At 35.5% G+C, this 16,256-nt stretch overlaps 1 protein-coding gene across 1 annotated transcript in view; it reads left to right on the plus strand.

Moving 5' to 3' along the window:
- The window catches only part of ATP11A (ATPase phospholipid transporting 11A), a 213,664-nt gene that overhangs the window by 41,394 nt on the left and 156,014 nt on the right, over positions 1-16,256 (plus strand).

A 16,256-nucleotide genomic window follows, 5' to 3' on the forward strand; every position in this document is an offset into this window, starting at 1 on the left:
TCATGTTGAATGTATCCTGTTGTTTGAGAAAAGTTTTGTTCGAGTTCCACGAAATGATGTTAGTCTCAGATACTTACCAGAATTGTTAATCTGACCCAGTAATCTACCAAAACTAGATTACTTTCAATTGGAAAGACAACCCACAGGACTAGTTCATCATTTCAGATTTCTTGGACAAACAAAATAAATTGACAATGACCTGGTTCCAGAAATGTTGAGGAGAAAGAGTGCTGCCTGAATTACTGCATTTGGTAAATTCTGTGTCACTTTTTTCCCCTCAGTAGTATTTTATTTTTCCGCATACATGTAAAGATAGTTTTCAACATTCATTTTTGTAAGACTTTGTGTTCTCCAATTTTTCTCCCTTCCTTCCTTACCTTCCCACCTTCTTAAGGCAGCAATCTGATATAGTTTATATGTGTGCAGTACTTTTAAACATATTTCCATATTTGTCTTGCTGTGTAAGAACAATAATATCCCATAACATTTATATATTATAACTTATTCAGCTATTCCCCAACTGATGGGGATCCACTCAATTTCCAATTTCTTGCCACTACAAAAAGAGGTCCTACAAGGATTTTTGTACATATGGGTCCTTTTCCCTCTTTTATGATCTCTTTGGGATACAGACTCAGGAGTGGGTAACTTTTAGTAAATTCAAAAGCCTCAGGCTTCTTCCCTGCCCCATTAAAGAAAAAAGAAAGTTCATCTTTTAGAAATATTCTTCCACTGATGCTATTTAATCATGATTCATGAATGGACAAAATCTCTGACAAATTGAAATTGTAGGTTACCCAATAAGCAATAGAGAAACACAGAAATAGTGGGTGTCAAAGTGCCAGTTTATTATCAAGAAAGAATTGTGCACCCAATACTATTTTTTTTAAACCTACAGACAAAAATAGAGTGATTGGCAATTCTATGTAGTGGTTCATAGACAATTAATTCATGCTGTTAGAAGAGTTTTTCCTTATTTCAAGCCTCAAATGATCTCTTTACAGCTTCTATATATTTTTCCTCATTCTGCCAAGTGTGGGACCAAGCAGAACAAGTCTTCCACATATTGTTCTTTAAAATGCTTAAAGATAGCCATCATGTCTTCAGTTTTTTCCAGCTACTCATCCTCTGAATTCCTTCAACCCACTCTTATTTGGCATGAACCTGAGCCCTTTCCTGAACTTACTTGCCCAAGGAAATTTACAGGTAAACACACTGACCTGAATTGAATACTAAATTTTCTAATCTTCCCCAAGACTTGACAATCTCTGTTCTAGTTTTTTGTGTTCTGTTTAGTTTTACTTCTTAGTTTGGGTTCTGGTTAGTTGAAAAGTCACTTGGAGCCTTAGTAACTTACAATGATTTTTTTATCTGCCCTTTTAGAAATTACAACATTGCAGGGTAAATGCATAACTGTAAGGCCCCTGCTGTGATTTATAGTTTTAAGGAAGCAAGACTTTTGAAGGTAGATTTTAATTTGTAATAGGAAAGTGCTGATCACAAATTAACAGTACCTCATCCAAGTATTTTATATACTATTTACAGTTCTAGGATGTGTTTATCATCATTCACTATGAAACTTATCTGTTGCTTTAGTAATCAGTCAGGCTACTTTTTAATTTCTTTATTAATTAAGGTCAAACATCTCTATAATAGAGGATATCCTAACTTTCCAGATTGAGACACAAGAAGATCAAAGTGATTTGATATCATTTAGCACCAGTATAACTGTAGTTTTTCTGGAATGGAGAGACAAAATTCATCAGCTTAGCTATTAATCCTTAGTCAAAGGTTTTGGGCATCAAACCACATTACTCTCTACAAAGAAGGTTGAAATAGTTCATTGCTTTGAAATATAAATGGATTGGCATTTAAGATAATATTGACACTTTAAAAGAATGGAAACTGCAAATATGTCATGCAATGTAAGTACTTTAAAATAAAAAAGTGTATTTCTCCCCCACTCTCCCCTAGTGTTCCATATGGGTCTTAACTTTAAGAAGTTGTCTTTCCAGAACAAAGCATGTGTGCAAGCCACAGTGAATGTGTATGAGCTCTACTGGACAGAAGGAGCATGTAGAGAACCTGAGAAGAGTAGTTGTAATCATAGCTTATCTTAATATGACACTTTAAAGGTTTATAAAATGCTTGCTATATGTTCTTTAATTTTTTCTCACAACAACCTTGGGGGGGATACTTTTATTTTTTTCCCTCAATTTATAGATGAGAAAACTGAAATTTAGAGCAGTTAAGTGACTAAGTGGTTAAGTAACATGATTACCTAATTGAAATATTGTAAACAGATTTCAACAACATTCTCTCCTGGCACAACCATCCAGAAAGACCAGTCGGATCAGAGGCAATTAGAATCCTTACACAAGAATGTGTTCTAAATTATCTTAATTCCATGATCTTAATGCTTTTCTGCTAGATTTGGGGTTAAAAGTACAGTTAGACCTTCCCTTTAGTGTTGTTTCTGTTGTAGTGGTTGTTTATGGGAGCGGGTGGTAAGGTGTTATAGGGAAATAACTATTAGCCTGAGAGTTGGAAAGTCTGGGTTTTTAAAAATCCTGCCACTTTGACTTTGGGCAAACAATTTAACCTCTCTGGGCCTCATATTCCTCAGCTAAAGGCTTAAACTGAATGACATATACAGTTCTTTCTAGCTCTAAAATTTTTTGTTTCTATCAAGTGTAACTGGTCCAGTGAGCATGAAATGATGGATAGTCGTGACAGATTAAGAGTTATTAAGGCTTTGAATTTGCTGGCTAAGTTCCCTGCAGTGTTGATGATACTTAGTTAGGGGTTTCTCAGAAAAAATCCTTACCACTCCAAGTCCCATCTTAAGGAGAAAACATGGCTACCTACCTTTTGAACAATTCTGTGATCCAGTTAATTAGTATGGGAGCCAGAGGAGCTTTGCCCTTATTATACATGTGGGCAAGCATTTGTTTTCTTGACTTGAAGAATTGTATACATAGTCCATCAAGAAGTAGTTTATGGTGAAATGTAACATAATAGTTCATACTTCCATAGTGCTTTATGGTTACAAAGAGCTTTTTAGACATGATTCTATTGAATTTAATATCAGTCCTTGAGGTTGGGTGATGATGTTATGATTTCCAGTTTTATAGAAGAGAAAGTTGAGGCTTAAAGGACCTGCCCAAGGCCACATAATAATAAGTCAGAATTGAGAATCTAAACCAGTTGTTCTTGACCTAAATTTTCCTATTCTTTTTGCTGTTTCACACAGCCCTGTGGAGAATATGAGAGTGCAAGACCATTGGTCTTGTCTTTAAGGAGCTTATGATGTAGTTCAATCTATACAAGGTCAACATGTATATAATAGAACAGCATGTGAAACATTGCTGCCCTGTTTTGATACAGTGTCTGAGGGTTTAAAGAGTAGAACTTCCTGGGGAAGGCAGGGTCTTGGGCCTTGGGCCTTGAATGAATGAGTCATTGTGGGTATTAAGGGGTAAGGCAAAAAAAATTTTTTTTTTTTTTTTTGCTTTCCTAAAATAATAAAGAGTTCACATTTATATAGACTGCCTTGAGGTATGTACAGGACTTTCTTTGCTTCAACCCTGTGAGATAGGTAGAATATAAATAAGGGCACACAAAAGAACCAGCCCAGGAAGAAATGGCCTTTGGGAAAAAAAAAAAAAAGCAGACTTTTAATAGACTTCTGAGGGTTGTGAAATTTCATTCCTCAGAGGACTTTCAGAAAAAGCTGAATCTCCTTCTGTATGGGATGCCAAAGGGACACAGTGAATTTGATGTGCAAGTTTGTAAATGGGTCATAGTAAGGGGAATGAGAGTGCTGTGACAGGGACATATTTTAGGGAGCCAGGAGCAGGAGGGAGCATTTTAGAGGTTCCCAAAAGGCTTCTTTTCACTTCACTGCTTTCACAGTTGCTGTGGTGGGTGATAAGTGACCTCAGCTGCCAAGGGAAATGGGAGGAGCTGGAAGGAAAGAGGGATCTGCAAGAGTGAGGCCATGTGTATTTCTGTACCTGGGTGTCAAGCTTTTCATTTTCTCCTACTTCCCAGGCTACAAATCTGATTGTAGGCCTGGGAAGTTAATAGTGCATCCTTAAAAACAAACAAACAAAAAAGGGATGGGAAGAGAGTTTGAGGAAATGATTGCCCCTCACCAGAGGAAGCCAGTGTGATATCTGTTCTGGGAAAAGGCAGGGGAGAAGCCAGCAGCATGGCTGAGGAATGGGGAAGCATGCACAGGGAGGAAATAGCATAATTGAACTTCTGAGTATTCATTCCCAGATGATTCAGAACTCTGTGCAGCAAAAAAACCAGAAACAGAGGGAAATGGATTGAGGTTAAAACTTCTGTCTCTGTCTCTGTCTCTCTCTCTCTGTGTCTTTCTTTCTGTCTCTGTCTCTCTGTTTCTCTCTCTCTCTCTCTCTCTCTCTCTCTCTCTCTCTCTCTCTCACACACACACACACACACACATATTTCAAGATGATATACCAGGTAAAACAACAACTCATTTCACTTTGGTTTTTTGTTGTGTAGTAGCCCCAGGGTGTGAATCCCTCCTCTGAGTAGGTTAGATCCCTCTAAAGGTTCACTAAAAAGTATCCATGACCCTAGGCTAGTCTTTTAATCTCTCTCTCTCCATCTTAGTTTCTGATGGGAATAATAATAGTATCTCCTCTCTGGTGTGAGGGAGAAAGGTGTTAAAAGGATAACTTAGGTTAGAAATTTGGGGAATAGCAGAAGAAATGAATTAAGAGAGAAATAAAAGAAATGCTTCTTGGTGCAGTGTGGGTCGAGTTAAAGAGAGATTCTATTCATGCATAATGTGTCCAATCCGACTTCAGGAATGTCTGGACTTGAACTCTGCCTCAAACACTTGCTAATTGTGTGACTTATCTCATGGGGTTGTCAAGATTAAATGAGATAGGTACAGTGCCTTGCAAGCTTGAGAATTCTGTATCAATGGTAGTTAATAATAATAGTTCACAATTAGGGTATGACAAGGGATAATAAACAATTAGGATAAGGGGCCTAGGGATTTGAGAGTAGAGAGGAGAATTGGTTAATTCTGAGATTGAAATTGTGGTGAATATGAAGGAAAAGCAAAAGGTAAGTGATGGTCTGAGAAAGTGGTGAAAGGTAGAAAGATTTGAGATTGTGATGAGGGCCAAGAACTTGAGTATCAATATTCATTAGCACCAGAAAGAGAAAGAACATATGCTATTTCATATAACTTTGTTGAAACCTGGACATTTAAAAGATTTTTTGGACAGTATGTATAAATTATCTTAGATGGTACGAGGCTAGGCCTGGGGATCAGGAAGACTCCTTTTTCTGAGTTCAAATCTGGCTTCAAACATTTATTAGCTATGTGGCCCTGGCCAAATTACTTAACCCTGTTTGCTTCCATTTCCTCATCTGTAAAATGAACTGGAAAAGGAAGTGGCAAGCCACTCCAGTGTCTCCCAGGAAAACCTCAAAAGAGGTAACAAAGAGTCACAAATGACTGAAAATAACTGAACAACTACAAGTAGATTAGAGAATATATTGTTTTGTCAAAACTATTATTTTGTCTTTTCTCATATTTATCTATAGGCACTGCAGTATCTATGGCCAAAACACCTTCCACTATTGTCTAGATTATTCCCACGGTTTTATTTTAGAGAAAACTCTCAGGTTACCCTATTCAATAGGACTTCTGGGAATGATGACTGTCAACATTTCGCCTTTTATTTTTTAAACCATCTATTTAAAGTTATTATTACTTCTTTTGTTTTATATGAGACTTTCATTTCAGAAAAATGTCTAATCCTCCCTTTAGCTAATTAATCATCCCCTTTAATTAAGAATTAAAAATAAAGGGGGGAAAAGCAATTCAGCAAACTAATTATCAGTATGTCTATCTGAGTCTGACATTGTACACAGTAAGTGTTCTACATCTCTAAATAGAAGGAATGGCCACTTTGGTATTTGGTATTTATATTTATTTCTTCCTTTCCACAATGTGCTTGCTTTCTTCCTATACACATGCTCATCTTCTCCCTTTCCCCCTCCCCCCCAGGTAATTGGGATTAAGTGATTTGCCCAGGATCACACAGCTAGAAAGTGTTAAGTGTCTGAGACTAGATTTGAACTCATGTCCTCCTGATTTTAGGGCTGGGGCTCTATCCACTGCACCACCTACCTGCCTCAACACATGCTCATCTTAACAGCCTTAAATTTAAAACAACAATACAGCATAGCCTTTGCTTTCTTTCTTTCCATTATTTCTGCCATCTTCTTAATTTTCTTTCACTTTGTATCCCATCAAGTCCATCCTTTCTGACCTTGGCCGCTGACTCTTGAACCCCAATGAGAGGGCCTCTCCCTTATTTTCATTTTACTGAAATGGCTCTCTTTTGTGGGGAGGGCTGACTCCATTTAATCACAAAAATCCCATAGCTTTTCTTTTCCTCATCTTCAATACCTTTTCAACACTTGACTTCTCCCTTTTTTCTTAAGCCTCTTCTTGTACTTAATGACATTATATTCTCATGGTTCTACTTTTGCGACTGTTCCATTCTGTCTCTTTCATTGGCTTTTCATCTTCCTCTACCCTCAGAATAACTAAGTATATGTGCCAAGGATTGATTATAAGCTCTGTTCTTTTTCTAATCTCTCCTTCAAAGAGCTTATCGACTTTAGGCTTCAACTATCAGCTATACTTAGATGAATCCAAAATCTATATCCAGACCTGACCTTGCTCTTAAAATTCATTCCTATGATTCCAATTGACTTATGGACATTTATATTTGGTTCTTTTGCTGTCATTTCAAACTCAATATTTCTAAAATTAAATTCATAGTTATCCCTTTTCCTTTCCTTCCCCTCTTTACACTTGTCAAAATTTCTAGCATCAGAGTTTAAAAGCTAGACCCCAGAAACCTAGTCCAACTCTCTTATTTTCCAGATGAGGAAATTGAATCCAGAAAAGATGTGATTCCAGTTCAATGCTTCCCCCACATGCTCCATATCATCTAATGTTCAAGTTTTGTGGTCATTTTTGACTCTTCCATCTTCTTTGCATTTGTGCACCAAAAGCTGTGGATCATTTTTGCATGATATTTTCATTTTTGTCCCCTTCTTTTTACTTCCAGTTTGTACTGTCAAGGCTCTTAGAGCCTTCAAATTGGGGTCTCAGCCTCTAGTCCATCCTGCATTAAAAAATCAAGTGAATTTTCTTAAAATGCTGCTTTCTTTGTGTATTCTTTTTAGTATCTATTAAAAAGTTTGTCAGGTTTCCCTTGGACTGCATAATAAATCTAGAAATTTTAGCTTGATTTTTCAAGGCCTTTTGCAGTCTTACCTCTCAAATCTTATAACACCCTATTCTCTCCTATTCACCTTTTGAGCCAGAGTGCTGCTTACTTAATAAATGCTGTTTGACTAATATCTCATGAACTAGCCTGTTTTCTTTTTTGTTCATTCATTTCTTGGATTACAACTTTTGTACTACTTTATATTCATAGGTAATTCTTTTAAGCATTGTGCTAAAAATCTACTCATGGCTACCATATTGGTCTCCTTTTTTCTTTGGGTTCAGATCATTTTCACTAGACTCTTAACATCCCTTTCCTTATAGTCATGTCATGTGTTACATGTGTCATATGGCCATCTTTTACTGCATACATCTTATCTCACCAACTCAATAATAAATTTGCTGAGGGCTGTCTCCATGTTCTATCTTTTTTTTTTTTTTTTTAACCTCCTATAATATGTAGCCTCCTATATTAGTAAAAGTCCTGAGTCCCCAGTATATGTCATCAATTACTAGTTTAAAAAAAAAAATCTAAGTATCCTTAATGACCATTTGTATTTCAATAGCACCTCTGAACTTCATACCCAGGATCTCATGTATTTCTAATAACAGTATTCATCACAAGGGCAAATATCATTTACTTCATTTTCTAGAGAAGTAAACTAGATTATAGAGAGATTCAGTGACCTGACCAGAGTTATAGTTAGCTAAGTGATAGTGCTTTTCAGAATTCCAGGTGAGTTTTTTTTTTTCTGTAAGTTTATGCTTTTTCTTGTAAGAAAGCCTGCCAAGAAAGCGGCATAAAGGGTGCCGAGATACAAATAAATGTAGGGGAGCGGACAAACAAGAACAGCATGATTGTAGGAGTTTTCATCTAATGTCACAAGTTTCAGTCACAGTATACAGGATTATACTATATACTTAGTCACATATTTCTTTCCTCAGCCCCTATCTCCATGAATCTCATATGTGTTTCAAAGCCTGTTAATCTGATAGTGACGTCGAGTTAAGATACATAAGTCTTTTGAACATTTTTGATACCCTCTTTACATTCTACCTTAAGGAAAAAAATGTGTCTTAAACTGGAAAGCCTTAGATTGCAGTAGTTAAAACACAAAAGGAAATCAAAGTCCCAAATAAGTGATAATTGAATAAGAGAATACAACATGATCCGGTTTCTAGCTCCAGATGACAGTTAAGTTCAGATGTGGTTGAACTATTAGGTATATTTAATTTAACAAGTCAACCGGAAGGAGATCCTTAGTAACATTTGTCCTGGTTTAGTATTTAGTATTTAGGTAACAGTTTTAGAGCTGGAAGTGACCGTAGAGATTATCAATTGGTCAGTAAACATTTATTTGAAATGCTGTACATTATTTTAAGCTGTGGGTTTTTATTTGATCCAGTAACTTATTTTTAGTTCTGTTCCTTGAATGAAGTCTTAGAAGCAAGCTTATCAAATTTTTCAGATGACATAAACTTGGGGTGAATAGCTGACATGTTGGTTGACAGAGTATTATAAGGTCTTGACAGGTTAAAAGAGCCTTGACAGCTGGCAGGAGTGAACAGAATGAAATTTAATAGAGATAAATGTAAAATCTTACATAGTTTGTTAAAAAAAAAAGTTTACTTCACAAGTACAGTAATATGTGTTGGCAATTCAGGTGAAAAGATCTGTGAGTATTCATTGAATGAAATTTTAACATAAATCAATAGCACAATATGGCTCCTAGAAAAGTGAATGACTTCTTGGGGAAAATGTATCCAGGTAAAGGGTTGGTAGTAATTCCATTCTCATCTTGTTTTGAAGAGACCATCCTGATACCAATATGTTCTAGGAATTAACATTTAAGAACATCATTGAAAAATTGGACTTTGCCCAGAGGAGAGCATCCTGTATGGGGAAAAGTCTAGAAATCATATCTTGTGATAAGTAGATGATAGAAACAAGGCTGTTCAATGTAAAGACTTGTTGGACAGCAGAGCTGCCTTCAAATATTTGAAAGGGTATGAGACTTACTAGGTAGTCTTTACCTTACTAGGTAGGAGTAGCAAATCAAATTATTCTAAGCATTAATTTTGGTAAGGTATAAAATGATTACAGCACGTGTGTGTGTGTGTGTGTGTGTGTGTGTGTGTGTGTACTTCAGAGGCATGGATTTTATTAAGAAAAAACTATTTATTTGAATGCTGACATAAAAGTACTTGGGACAGCTAGATAGACTACGGTGGATAGAATAGTGGATTGGAAATCAGGAACATTCATCTTCCAGAGTTCTAATCTGGCCTCAGAAACTTACTAGCTATGTCTCCCTGGGCAAGTCATTTAACTCTGCCTCAGTTTCCCTCATCTGTAAAATGAGCTGGAGAAGAAAATGACAAATTACTCCCATATCTTTGCCAAGCACAGTTGGACACTACTGAAAAGCAACTCAGAAAATGAAAGTACTCATCTCAGACATAATGCTGTATAATTTCATTGGTATAAGTATTCTACTGGTAGACATTGCAGGCCATTTATGCCTTCTGTGTTAAAATTATCCTTGTCCATTTCATTGATTCTCTTTGAGAGGATTTATTTAACATTTTTTCTATGTCTTTTAATATTGTATGACTAGACTACTAGTTTAATCTATCCTGTCTGTAAATCCCTTATTCCTGATATATGACTGGTCTGTACATGTTTCTGGTCATATAGGCAACTATCTTGTTTTATAAAATGTTTCATTTTAAGTAGCTACTAAAAATAACTATTAAGTTTGTTCTTATTACAAACAAAATTAAAGATGCAGAAAATTGAACCATAGATTCTCAAAAGCAGTCACTCAAAATGTTGGGGAGGATTTAAAATTGATTTTTGGGATCAATACTGTTATAATACAGGCTCCAGTCAGGACTACTGAATCTTGTGGAAGCATCCTTCTTAAAATTAAATAGTTCTGATATGCATAAACCTGGGAAGTAAGTAACTGCCATGAGTTCCATCATGATTTATTTAAAGTATAGCTACTTGCTAGGTACTCAGGCAGAAGACAAGTCAACCTGACTTAGATTGAAGTAGGAGAGACTCACATTTGTGTTCTCCACTGTTTCCACTAGTGAGTAGCTAGAGATTCAGTCTTTCTTGACTAACTCTGTGGTGACACTGAGCATCAATTGTGAACATTATTAAAAGGATTTGACCTAAGACAGAATGATGGAAAACCTACCTTAGCCTTGTGAGTACATGTTAAGCTTCTCCTCCTGCATTTGCTCTGCTTTTTCTCTCACCCTTACCATTGTTGTTTGTATGAAACTCAAATTTAAATGCTGTTCACTGTGTCTTTTAGTCTAAATCTCTCTTTATCTTTCTCTCTGGGAGCCAATGGAGTGTGGAAATCTTCCATCTTAGATGTTCTAAATATATTTTAACATCCCCAGCCTTGCAAAGCAACCATCACCAGTTGTCTTCTGAAAACTCTTTGTTGGGTGAATAGGGGAGACCCAATTCCTGCTTTCTACATTGATGGACATTTTTGAGGCTACTCATTGTTAGCATAGATCTCTGTGTCATGAACAGCATGTAGATCCTTGTTCAGTGAATAAATATTGAACAAGTACAGTAAAACATTGACAATGTGAACAAGCTAAGAGATGTTTACATAGGAATTAAAAGAGGAAATATAGTTACAAAAAAATAGAAGAGATAGCAATAATATCTCTTCCAATTATGAAAGGATTTGGATTTTAACTAGGAGATTTTCATGAATGGAGAGACTATAGTGAGCTTGAGGAAACATGCCTGGTATAATATTAAGTAGACCTAAGAAAAACCTTTTAAGACAGGAGTAGTTTTCTTTTTAAAGTTTTTTTTCTTTGTAATTTATTTATTTTAATATACAATGCTTTATGAATCATGTTCATGAGAAAAATTAGAGCCAAAAGGAAAAACCATGGGAGAGATAAAAAAACAGGGGAAAAAAAAGATGAGTTGATTTACATTCAGTCTCCTTAGTTCTTTTTCTGCATGCAGATAGCATTTTCTGTCCAAAGTCTATTAGGATTGCTTTGGATCACTGAGTCACTGAGAAAAAAGTCTTTCATAATTGATCATTGCACATTCTTGCTGTTATTGTGTACAATGTATTCCTGGTTCTGCTTGTTTCACTCAGCATCAGTTTGTGTAAATCTTTCCAGACCTTTCTAAAATCAGCTGTTCATCATTTTTATAGAACAATAATATTCCATTGTCTTCATATATAACTTATTCAGCCATTCTCCAAATGATGGTCATCTAAGGAATAGATTTCCAACTTCAAATAGCTCGCTATTACATATAAGATCAAATATAGACTCCTTCATTGGGTACAGAGAGTCCTTCCCAATCTGGCTTCAACCTGTGTTTCCAGGCTACTGTACATTGCTCCCCTTCATACACACTCCTGCCCACCCTCACTGGTCTTCTTTTTGTTATTCATATCTGATAGTACATCTTGTCTTTGCACAAATTATCCCTCATGCTTAGAACGTCTTCCTTCCTAACTTCTCCCTTTTTAGAATCCTGAGTTTCCTTTAAAGTTCAGTTCTTTGAGAGTGTAAGAAGCCGTCTCTTCTGTAACACCTTTCCTGATCTCTTAGCTGCTAGTGCCTTCCTTATCTTCAATCAAAGCTACCCCATTTAAATGATTCATGAGAAAGATATTATCTTTCATATTTTATTTATTTTAATCTTATTTTAAATGTATTTAATATACTTATATGTATATGCTATCTGCTCTAATAGGAGTGTATGCTTCTTCAGGGCAAGAGCTCTTTTATTTATGTCTGTATTCCCTAGTATCTGTCCCAGTGCCTGGCACATAATAAATAACTTGATTGAATGATTTTACAAAGGGAACAAATTTGAGCACATTTGCCTGAAAAGAATAGAATAAAAATGAGTTGAAGAATAAAAGGTAATATAATATCAAAATATTACACTTTGGGGCATCCTGATGAAAAGCTCTGAGGTATAAGTAGATCCTTTATAAAGTTGTCAAAAAATTTTTAATTTGTATTATAACCCATTGCAGTTAGTCATAAAACTTCTGCTCTGTTGTCTTTTAATGAGTTTCTCAACAATATTACTGGGATACATGAACTGCCACCTGAACCTCTTTTTCACTAATAGAATCAGTTACTGACGTCAAGTGGAGATAATGCTTGCCTGTAAGAAGATTCATATCCTAAGATTTCCCCAACTGTGAGAAATCTGCAGTCTTTCTAAAGGACCTTCCCCCAGAAGACTTACTGCATGAGAAAAATGGAGAGATGTTTTCACACAGCTAAATCTATCAGGCTTTAGAGAGCTATGTTTTTGTGGAGTCTGATGATTAATGTCAAGCTTTTATCTGGGACTTTCTTTCCAAAGAATGCTTCATTTCTTTGGGAATGTCTTCCCTTTGCTAGACAGAGGGATTCTTAAAGCTCTCAGAATTTCAGTGGCCCTACAGATTTTGCCAGTTACATTCACAAGTTTTTGTCACTCCTTATTCATTTTTGTTAAAATATAAAGTGGTGAAAAATAATCTTTTTGTGATAAATATTCTAGTTTTAATCCACAACTGTCAAACAAATAGTAGGGAATGAAGACAGTATAAGCTTCGTCAATAAATGTTACTAGCTTTCTTAAGAGCTATCAGAATTTTAACCTATTTATGATTATTAAATAATAACTTTCATTATCTATGGTCATTTTCTGCTTTCTCTTCCCCTACAGATATATGTCTCTATACTTTTGTTTTTCAGAGCCCTTCATCCTCCTCGTTTGTGCTACTCCAGTATTTCTTTCAATTCTTTGCTCAGTTATTTATATGCATGGAATATCCTTTTCCCCCTCCTTGTTGAATACTTGTCCGTTAGATGTGTAGTTAAAATCCTGCCATCTCTCTGCAGGTGATCCAGACCTTTCCTTCTTACTAGACCTCACAGAGCCATTTGTTTACACTACTTTAATTCATTCACCATATATTATAATTATTTGTATTTGTGCCACATCCTGTTTCTAATCATATGTTCTTGGAGGCCAAGGACTGGCTTATCTTTATTTTACACAATACACAACATACTGCATAATCCAGCACATAATGAGCTTTTAATAAATGTGTCTTGAATGAATATAGTATATTGTAGTAATAACCCAAAGTGCATGAGAAATAAATTTTTGATTTCTACTTAGAAGACTTAATATAAAACACAATTGAAAACTACAGTTAGAAAACACATACTGTTTTATGGGAATTGTTTTTTTTTTTTTTTTACTTAGTAAAAATAATGTTGAGAAACATAACTAACAAATTATCAAGATAATATTTTTTTGAGGAACATCAATTGAAATAAAATTGGTTTATGCCCTTCTAACAATAATAATCATCACAGAGGGAGCACAGTAATGTACAGTGTAAAGAAGAATGGATTTGTAAGAGCTGGATTTAGATTCTTGCTGGGACCATTATTAGCTTCATAACCTTCAGTTTTATCATTTTAAAAATAGAAGTAATACTTTTGCCTATCTCATAGTATTTATGTGTGGAAAGTACTTTGTAAAAATTTTAAGACCTATCTATAATGTGACCATGGTGATGTGATTTTGAGTAACTTAATTTCTCAGTCATCTAGATAACTTAAAAGTTACAGAGAAGGTGTCAACCTGAATTGGTGAGGGGAGTTTTTTCACCCTGAGTTTTTAATTAGAATAATGACAAGTTTTGTCCTGTTACGATCAATAAAATTTCTCTTAAATTTAATAAAATTTATTATCCTAATAAAATTTTTCTTAAGGATGCTGTGATCTGGAGAACTTAAAACCTATCTAGCCTAATCCCCTCATTTTATAATAAGAAAATAATAGAGACCCAGGGAAGGTAAGTGCTTTCCCCAAGCTTTCAGAGGTAGTGAGCATCAGGTCCTCTTCCAACTCTGATTTGGTGGCGCTGTACAGAATAAGGTATGTATAGCGCCTGCTCTCTGAATTTAAAAATCTAAAAGAATAATGCCTAGATACAAAATTAATATAACTAGCCTTTATTAAGTGCATCATCAAGTGTGGTACATCAAGCTAAGTACTATGAGAGAGAAAAGAAGACTAAAACTTGGTCCTTAATTCCCCACTCCTAATTTATAATCTACAGTAGAGATGATGAAATGTTGCATATATGAATAAATATAGCATAAATAAGCATGGCCAGTGCTTAAGGGAAGTGTTATTCACCAGGTGCTGTGAGTTCACATGGAGTAAGAATTATAAGCTGAAAGGAATCAGATAAGGCTTCATAGAGGGGGTGTTAGTTGAGATAAACTCTGAAAGGCAAATATGATTTCGAGGTAGCGATAGGAGTGGGAGGGAAGATATTCTTGGCATGGAAAAAACTTAGAGACTTATGTATAAGGCATATTTATAGTTGAATAGCAAGTCCTGAATATACAAAAATAGTCACTCTTAACTGCATTGGTAAATCCCTGGAAGTTTGAGGTGTTAGTTGAAAATAAAGGCAACACTCAAGTCGTGTGCTATCCTTTGGGTTTTAGGATGTGATAAGCAGTGCTTAAATTGTATGTATGGTAATTTTGAGCCTTTTTGCTTCTAGTAAATGTAATAATGGGAGAGAACAGTTTTCTAATTTAATTATTGCGTCGTTTAGTCATTCAGTTGTGTGTCACACTTCATGACCACATTTGGGGTTTTCTTGGCAAGATACTAGTACTTTGTGTTTCTTCTTCCAGTAAACAGAGTTAAGTGACTGCCCAGGGTCACAGTAGTAAATGTCTCAGGCTAGATATGCAGTTCTCCCTGACTCCGAACCCAGAGTTCTCTCCACTGAGCCACCTGCCACCTAGGCATAAAGACTAAATGACTTGCCCAAGTTCTCCCTGACCCTAGGCCCAGAGTTCTAACCAATGAACCAGCTAACTATCTCCTAGGCAAATAAAGTTAAGTGACTTGCCCAGCCAGTAAGTGTTTGAGACTGGATTTGAACTCAGGTTTTCCTGACTCCAGGCCCAGTTCTCTATTCATTGAGCCAGCTGGCTGCTTCATAACCCAATCATACTCAAAACTGGGCCTTCACTTTGTTAAAAGGCAATTCTATTGGGAGTCATGTTCAAATCTAAAACGCTGGCAAGGACAAAAGTGAATGGCTGTGATTAAATTCCAGAAAAACTGCTCATGTGGCATCTTATTGGTGGCATCTTTCTCTTAAGACTACATATAGTCAGTGAGTATTTATTAAGTACTTATTATGTTCTAGGATTGTCACATAATAATTGCTGAATTTGAAAAGGATTTTGCCATTCCCTTGGCCGCTAGAATTTTTAAAAATGTTATTATTATTGATAGTAATGACGACGATGATGATTCAACCACCCAGTGACTGACACAGCTTTAGCCAATGGACAACAATCAGACAATCTTCTAGGACCTAGTACCTTCTTGTTTCCTTTTATTCATCCTTTTTTTCACAGAAATGGATACACAGACTGGTCTCTGGAGGATTTTGTTTGGGAAGTGATACAAAGTTTCAACACAGATGATTCCTTTGAATATTTTAAAATTATCCTTGGCTTGATTTATTTTTAGGGCTTATGTTCATATATGGACTTTAGCACATTTAGAACTAGTTTCAAGATACTTTTCCTTGGTATTATATCTTTCCACATAATGATTGAATCATTTCGGTTCCTGTCTTTTTATTTGCATTTGTGTTCCTGACATGGAGAGACATGGGAAGAATCAAAGTAAGAAATGTTATTAGAAATGATGAAAGTAGTTTTATTTCAAGCTCTGGTAAATAACTTTACACTGGTCATCATTAGAAAGATGTACTTACAACTGAAAATATTGCACATAAGTTGTCAGCACATTGCCCTCATGTTTCATTTGATTCTAACTTGAGTACATTTGTAAAAGAATGACAAAATGCATTTTCTTATTGTAGTATATTAT

The sequence above is a fragment of the Sarcophilus harrisii genome, chromosome 3, assembly GCF_902635505.1.
Source record: "Sarcophilus harrisii chromosome 3, mSarHar1.11, whole genome shotgun sequence".
NCBI classification, from domain to species: domain Eukaryota; kingdom Metazoa; phylum Chordata; class Mammalia; order Dasyuromorphia; family Dasyuridae; genus Sarcophilus; species Sarcophilus harrisii.